An 8,558-nucleotide genomic window follows, 5' to 3' on the forward strand; every position below is an offset into this window, starting at 1 on the left:
ACTCCTTTAAGATGTGAAGAGACATTAATTTAGACTCCTCCCAAGCTCATCCTGCTCTCAGAGGACAAGTCTAATAGACTTTTCCAAATTCTGTTACTGTGGGCAGGCAACGTTGCCCACATTCCTGATCCCATTCTAGTTCTTAAAGAAACAAAGCCACAGCCACTGCTGCTGTTCCCCAAAGGTGTTCCCTGAGGGGAAATCAGGATGCAGCCAGGCAGGAAGCATTCTGTGCCTGGGACAATGAGCGTTAATAGTTAAGATGCATATCTAAGGACTAAAGTTAAGTAGCCCAGATTCTTGCATCCTCTCATATACAGAAGAAAAGCACTAAAATCATTAACTTGAGTTGTCTATTCTTTGTGATTATCAGTGATCCTTTAATGGTCAACTGCCTGTTTTTTCCAGGGAAAAAAAAAAAAAACACACAAAAAACAAAAACGCCTTCTCTATATCCCAGCTTCTCCCTTACCTCTATGGAGCAGTTCCTCAGAGCTGTGTGAGAGATTGTTACTAGAGTTAAAATTGTGAGTAACATCCCTGAATAGAACAACTTGCAACTTTTAGGTTGTGTCTTCCGCTTCAATCCACAACTGAGGTATGAGGGACATCGTTCAATAGAGCCATTCAGGCATAAATGAATCCATGGGTTGCTAGAAAATTGGTTATTGCTCTTAAATGTTTGTAGCCTCAAGCATTAGAGTCACTTTTGTGAGTTTCAATGTGAATTGCTAGGAACAACGGAAAAGATCCCTTTCAGGTCCTGACTGGCAAGAAAAAAAAATCAACTGGGTAAATTTAAAAAGTTTAATTGTCTTTATTGATTGGTTCACTAATTAAGCATCAACCCTTCTAGCGAGCAGGGGGGAATTCTGAAGGGCTACAGAGAGGAAAACGTTTTTTTAAAATAGGAAAAGAAAGTCATTAATAAATAGGATGCTTTCAGGCTTAGATAACCTACCTATGGAGAATGGAAGGGGTCTAGGTGCCAGATTACCTCATCTTCCTTTGAGGGGGTTGGAGAGGGCCTCATGTGACATATTACTTCATTGGTAACAACAAGAAAATTATTTTTTTTTTCAAACTTTAGACTTTTTATTTTGTTTTAGGGTATAACTGATTAACAATGTTGTGGTAGTTTCAGGTGAACAGTGAAGGGACTCAGCCATACTTATGTTAGGGGAAGCACACTGATTGAAACCGCCCACCCTGGCCAGGCACCATAGTAACCATTTGCATGAGTTGTTTTCTGACCGGAGATCCTGATAAGGAATACGGAACTAATAAGCCACCACCAACCGGAAGAGTTCAGGAAAGGTTGAAAGGAGACAGTACGTGTCCGTCCACTTCCCAGAATCCCTCTCGCTAGCATCCATCTTGAGCAATGCGTGCACCACCAGGAAAGACTGAATTAGAATGATTGTCCAAAGACCACCTGGAAACTAATCCCATCACCATAAAACCCGAGACTGCGCGCCATGTGGCAGAGCAGCTCTCCTGGGTTCCCTTACCCTACTGCTCTCCACCTGGGTGCCCTTTCCCAATAAAATCTCTTGCTTTGTCAGCACATGTGTCTCCTTGGACAATTCATTTCCGGGTGTTAGACAAGAGCCCAGTTTTGGGCCCTGGAAGGGGTCCTCCTTCCTGCAACACATATGCTTGTATCCATTTCCCCTCAAAACTCCTCCCATTGAGGCTGGCACATAACACTGAGTAGAGTTCCATGTGCTATACAGTAGTATTAGGGGAAGCATGCTGACTGAAACCGCCCACCCTGATTAGGCAGTTTGGTAACCATTCGCATGAGTTGTTTTATGACAGGAGATCCTGGTAAGGAATATGCAACTAATAAGCCACCACCAACCAGAAGGGTTCAGGAAAGATCAAAAGGAGACACTTCGTGTCCGTCCACTTCCCAGAATCCCTCTCGCTAGCATCCATCTTGGCTGAGCGATGCATGCACCCCCAGAAAAGACTGAGTTAGAATGATTGGCCAAAGATAACCTGGAAACTAATTCCATCACCATAAGACCCGAGAGTGTGCGCCATGTGGCAGAGCAGTTCTCCTGGGTTCCCTTACCTACTGCTCTTCACCTGGGTGCCCTTTCCCAATAACATCTCTTGCTTTGTTAGCACATGTGTCTCCTTGGACAATTCATTTCCGAGTGTTAGACAAGAGCCCAGTTTTGGGCCTTGGAAGGGGTCCCCCTTCCTGCAACAATAGGTCCTCATTTCAACCAGAAAATTCTTAACTGATTAGTTAAGGCTACATTTCCAGAGAAAGTTGAAGCGTTGATTAGGTTAGGTATTAAGGCCCGGTTTGGTGTCATGGCCTATCATAAGTAACTTCATATTAAGCCTGTGGTTTTCTTGTGAACAGATGGTGGGTCACAGAAGCAGAACCAGGTCTGCTTCTGGTCCTACACAAAACCTCTCTCTTGCCTGTACAATTAGGAATTTTCTCAGTCATTGAGGAACACTTTTATCTATTGTAATACTTTCTATTCATATCCCCAGATACATGCATTTCCTCTGAGCAATCAAACAAAAAGCAACTAGACTGAAGTTGTTTTGGGCACTACATAGAAGCTTTGATTTTCAGTTGGAGTGCATGTGCAAAAGGGAGCATCTGAACCCTGAAATAAAAGGGTTTCTGAACCCATGGATCTCATCTTCTAGGTAGTGATCATTATTTCTGCAAGCCTTGGTGTAACATTTTGTATGTGAAGTTGAGATTATCTCAGAAAAACTGTCACAAAATATGCATTTCAGAAAGTAGTTAATAATGTTTATGTAGTTCTTTAAAGATAGTAGCGGGGCTTCCCTATTATTGGCTCAGTGGTAAAGAACCCTCCTGCCACTGCAGGAGACTTCGGTTGGATCCTGGGCTTAGGAAAATACCCTGGAGAAAGAAGTGGCAACCCACTCCAGTATTCTTGCCTGGGAAATCCCATGAACAGAGGATCCTGAGGACAGTCCACAGGGTCACAGAAGAGTCAGATACGACTTAGTAAACAACAACAAAGATAGTAGCAGAAACAGCTCCAAGGACACATCAGTAAAGGCTGAAAAAACTTAAGACCTCAAGGTTTGGAGAGGCTCTGTGAAGTCAGGAAATACAGAATCAAGTTAAGCATGTAACTGTCGTAAACTTTGTTCATTGTGTGAATTTTGTCTCCAAAACGTGATTCTTCTTCATCCCTGAAAACATGGAGCAATACTACTTTGCAGTGAGAGCTAAAGAGGACATTAAGAGTATTTGGAATAGTAAAATTAAGAGGGAAACTGAGGTATCATATGTCGTGGTCTGGGCACGGGTTGGAAAAGAATTTCCAGACAGGAGACAGGATGAGAGGAAAATAAAGTTTATTAGAGTGGGAGGCGCTGTTAGAATAGTGGGCCAGGTCTAGGGAGAACCGACGTTGAACGTCCTTAGTCCAATTTTATACCCAGGGTACAAGGAGTGGGATAGGGATCTTGCAGGTCATTTGCTGATTGGATGAGGCACATATACTGAGCTGGGGGTGGGGGAGGGGGGAGGAGGGGTGGGGAATAAGGCAAATACCTTCTCCCTATGAGTAGGAGGGGAAATGGGTTATGCTGCTGCTGCTAAGTCGCTTCAGTCCTGTCCGACTCTGTGCGACCCCATAGACGGCAGCCCACCAGGCTCCCCCGTCCCTGGGATTCTCCAGGCAAGAACACTGGAATGGGTTGCCATTTCCTTCTCAATGCATGAAGGTGAAAAGTGAAAGTGAAGTCGCTCAGTTGTGTCCGACCCTCAGCGACCCCATGGACTGCAGCCTTCCAGGCTCCTCCATCCATAGGATTTTCTAGGCAGGAGTACTGGAGTGGGGTGCCATTGCCTTTTCTGAAACGGGCTATACTTTTCCATTAATAGTTACAACATGGGGGAGGGAAGGACAATAAGGGTCTGGTTTTTCCATTCCTGCACTCCAAGACCCTCCTTGGTTATCTGCTCTTTCATCATGTTTACTCACTGCTCTAACAGATGATCATTGAGCACACGCTTGAGTTTCAGGAACTTTTTCTAGGTGCATGGGAGAAATTCAGGCACAGGAGAAACAAAGAGCCCTGCTTTGGTGCAGCTTCTATTATGCGTAAAGAAAACAACAAGAAACATAAAATAAGAGACACTAAATTACATAGTATGTTAGAATATGGTAGGTGCAATGGAAACAGGTGGTTTTGCTGAGCAGAAAGGATGGGATGTAATAGCACAGGAAACAGTAAGCCCTCCTTAATAAGAGCACCACTGAGCAAGAATAAGCCTTGTGGGTTTTTATGTCATTGTTGTCTGTTAAAAGATAAGTGTCCTACATTAAGATTTTGAAGAGAGCATTTGAGTAAACATCAATTCAAACTGGACAGCCCCAACCTAACTAATGGAAAGGATTTTGGAGAGCAGTAAGGGAAGCAAAGTAAGGAAATAATACCAATGGTTGTAGCTTAAGGGACAGCCTTATTTGGGAAAGTCTAAGGGGGTGTTTGTGATTGGTTGTTCTTAAGTTTCTATTTCTCTCCTTGGAGACATTTATAAGAATTTACTCTGGCTCAAGTTTTGTTTTGCTTACAAGGCAGTTAAAGCATTGGAACCAACTCTGTTTGATAGCTTTCTTGTTTAATTACACTTCCAAGCAAAAGAAGCAAATGGCTACATAGCTTCAGTGTGGGGGGCTCACACAGTGGTCCTTGGCAGTAGAGGTCTGGCCTTTTTTTTTTTTTTTTTTTTTTTTCTGGTCCTTTTAGACTTGAGCCCGCTTGGATCACTGCAGAGACTGGGGGTGGAGGAGGGGATGTCCATTAGAAACCTTAACTCTGCTGCTCTCTGAGTCTGCAGATCAACAGCCCCATGGTCCAGGGTAGGAGGGAGGCAGCCTGGCCTTCCTTGAACAACTTCTCACAGTTTCCTCTCTGTGAAGGAGCCCTTTGGGCCTAGAAAAGAAAACAACAGTTTCAAGGCCCTTGCTGAATCATCTAACTTCGGAGAAAACAAAACAGAACTTTAGGTCCCAACCTGATGCTCCAGGCCGGTTGCATCTATCTGGGACTTATCACCCCCTGTCCAGAAACCTTCCACCCCCTCCACCTGCCCAGGAGACTTCTCACCCCCTGCCCAACTACAAACTGCCCAAACTCCATCTCAACTAAAAAATACCCAAAACGTCCCACCTGATTAACGTTTCCCTTATCGCTTCCACAAGCCTCCCTGCAAAATGGAGCCTCCCTGATCCCTCTCCGCGCTCAGCCTGGTCGTTAGACCGACTGTCGCCCCTCCTTGCCTGAATAAAGGTAACCTATTCTGTTGAGCATTACTTTACTAGCGTGTGAAATGAGAGCAATTGTGCAGTAGTTTGAGCATTCTTTGGCATTGCCTTTCTTTGGGATCCGAATGAAAACTGACCTTTTCCAGTCCTGTGGCCACTGCTGAGTTTTCCAAATTTGCTGGCATATTGAGTGCAGCACTTTCACAGCATCATCTTTCAGGATTTAGAATAGCTCAACTGGAATTCCATCACCTCCACTAGCTTTGTTTATAGTGATGCTTTCTAAGGCCCACTTGACTTCCCATTCCAGGATGTCTGGCTCTAGGTGAGTGATCACACCATCGTGATTATCTGGGTCGTGAAGATCTTTTTTGTACAGTTCTTCTGTGTATTCTTGCCATTTCTTCTTAATATCTTCTGCTTCTGTTAGGTCCATACAATTTCTGTCCTTTATCGAGCCCATCTTTGCATGAAATGTTCCCTTGGTATCTCTAATTTTCTTGAAGAGAACTCTAGTCTTTCCCATTCTGTTGTTTTCCTCTATGTCTTTGCATTGATCACTGAGGAAGGCTTTCTTATCTCTTCTTGCTATTCTTTGGAACTCTGTATTCAGATGCTTATATCTTTGCTTTTCTTCTTTGCTTTTCGCTTCTCTTCTTTTCACAGCTATTTGTAAGGCCTCTCCAGACAGCCATTTTGCTTTTTCACATTTCTTTTCCATGGGGATGGTCTTGATCCCTGTCTCCTGTACAATGTCACGAACCTCATTCCATAGTTCATCAGGCACTCTATCTATCAGATCTAGGCCCTTAAATCTATTTCTCACTTCCACTGTATAATCATAACGGATTTGATTTAGGTCATACCTGAATGGTCTAGTGGTTTTCCCTACTTTCTTCAATTTAAGTCTGAATTTGTGAATAAGGAGTTCATGATCTGAGGCACAGTCAGCTCCTGGTCTTGTTTTTGTTGACTGTATAGAGTTTCTCCATCTTTGGCTGCAAAGAATATAATCAATCTGATTTCGGTGTTGAACATCTGGTGATGTCCATGTGTAGAGTCTTCTCTTGTGTTGACGGAAGACAGTGTTTGCTATGACCGGTGCATTTTCTTGGCAAAACTCTATTAGTCTTTGCCCTGCTTCATTCCGTATTCCAAGGCCAAATTTGCCTGTTACTCCAGGTGTTTCTTGACTTCCTACTTTTGCATTCCAGTCCCCTATAATGAAAAGGACATTTTTTTGGGGCGTTAGTTCTAAAAGGTCTTGTAGGTCTTCATAGAACCATTCAACTTCAGCTTCTTCAGCGTTACTGGTTGGGGCATAGACTTGGATTACTGTGATATTGAATGGTTTGCCTTGGAAACGAACAGAGATCATTCTGTCATTTTTGAGATTGCATCCAAGTACTGCATTTCGGACTCTTGTTGACCATGATGGCTACTCCATTTCTTCTGAAGGATTCCTGCCTGCAGTAGTAGATATAATGGTCATCTGAGTTACATTCACCCATTCCAGTCCATTTCAGTTCGCTGATTCCTAGAATGTTGACATTCACTCTTGCCATCTCTTGTTTGACCACTTCCAATTTGCCTTGATTCATGGACCTGACATTCCAGGTTCCTATGCAATATTGCTCTTTATAACATCGGACCTTGCTTCTATCACCAGTCACATCCACAGCTGGGTATTGTTTTTGCTTTGGCTCCATCCTTTCATTCTTTCTGGAGTTATTTCTCCACTGATCTCCAGTAGCATATTGGGCACCTACTGACCTGGGGAGTTCCTCTTTCAGTATCCTATAATTTTGTCTTTTCATACTGTTCATGGGGTTCTCAAGGCAAGAATACTGAAGTGGTTTGCCATTCCCTTCTCCAGTGGACCACATTCTGTCAGATCTCTCCACCATGACCCGCCTGTCTTGGGTTGCCCCACGGGCAGGGCTTAGTTTCATTGAGTTAGACAAGGCTGTGGTCCTAGTGTGATTAGATTGACTAGTTTTCTGTGAGTATGGTTTCAGTGTCTGCCCTCTGATGCCCTCTTGCAACACCTACCGTCTTACTTGGGTTTCTCTTACCTTGGGCATGGGGTATCTCTTCACGGCTGCTCCAGCAAAGTGCAGCCAATGCTCCTTACCTTGTACAAGGGGTATCTCCTCACCACCGCCCTTCCTGACCTTTAACGTGGGATAGCTCCTCTAGGCCCTCCTGTGCCCGAGCAGCCACCGTTTCTTGGACGAGGGGTTGGTCCTCCTGGCAGCCGCCCCTGGCCTCGGACGCGGGGTAGCTCTAGGCAATGCCAAAGAATGCTCAAACTACCGCACAATTGCACTCATCTCACATGCTAGCAAAGTAATGCTCAAAATTCTCCAAGCCAGGCTTCAGCAATACGGGAACTGTGAACTTCCTGATGTTCAAGCTGGTTTTAGAAAAGGCAGAGGAACCAGAGATCAAATTGCCAACATCCGCTGGATCATGGAAAAAGCAAGAGAGGTCCAGAAAAACATCTATTTCTGCTCTATTGACTATGCCAAAGCCTTTGACTGTGTGGATCACAATCAACTGTGGAAAATTCTGAAAGAGATGGGAATACCAGACCACCTGACCTGCCTCTTGAGAAATCTGTATGCAGGTCAGGAAGCAACAGTTAGAACTGGACATGGAACAACAGACTGGTTCCAAATAGGAAAAGGAGTATGTCAAGGCTGCATATTGTCACCCTGTTTATTTAACTTATATGCAGAATACATCATGAGAAATGCTGGACTGGAAGAAGCACAAGCTGGAATCAAGATTGCCAGGAGAAATATCAATAACCTCAGATATGCAGATGACACCACCCTTATAGCAGAAAGTGAAGAGGAACTAAAAAGCCTCTTGATGAAAGTGAAAGTGGAGAGTAAAAAAGTTGGCTTAAAGTTCAATATTCAGAAAATTTAAATCATGGCATTCGGTCCCATCACTTCAAGGGAAATAGATGGGGAAACAGTGGAAACAGTGTCAGACTTTGTTTTTTGGGGCTTGAAAATCACTGCAGATGATGACTGCAGCCATGAAATTACAAGACGCTTACTCCTTGGAAGGAAAGTTATGACCAACCTAGATAGCATATTCAAAAGCAGAGACATTACTTTGCCAACAAAGGTCCGTCTAGTAAAGGCTATGGTTTTTCCTGTGGTCATGTATGGATGTGAGAGTTGGACTGTGAAGAAGGCTGAGCGCTGAATAATTGATGCTTTTGAACTGTGGTGTTGGAGAAGACTCTTGAGAGTCCCT

This window comes from Bos mutus, chromosome 18, assembly GCF_027580195.1.
Source record: "Bos mutus isolate GX-2022 chromosome 18, NWIPB_WYAK_1.1, whole genome shotgun sequence".
Taxonomy (NCBI): Eukaryota; Metazoa; Chordata; class Mammalia; order Artiodactyla; family Bovidae; genus Bos; species Bos mutus.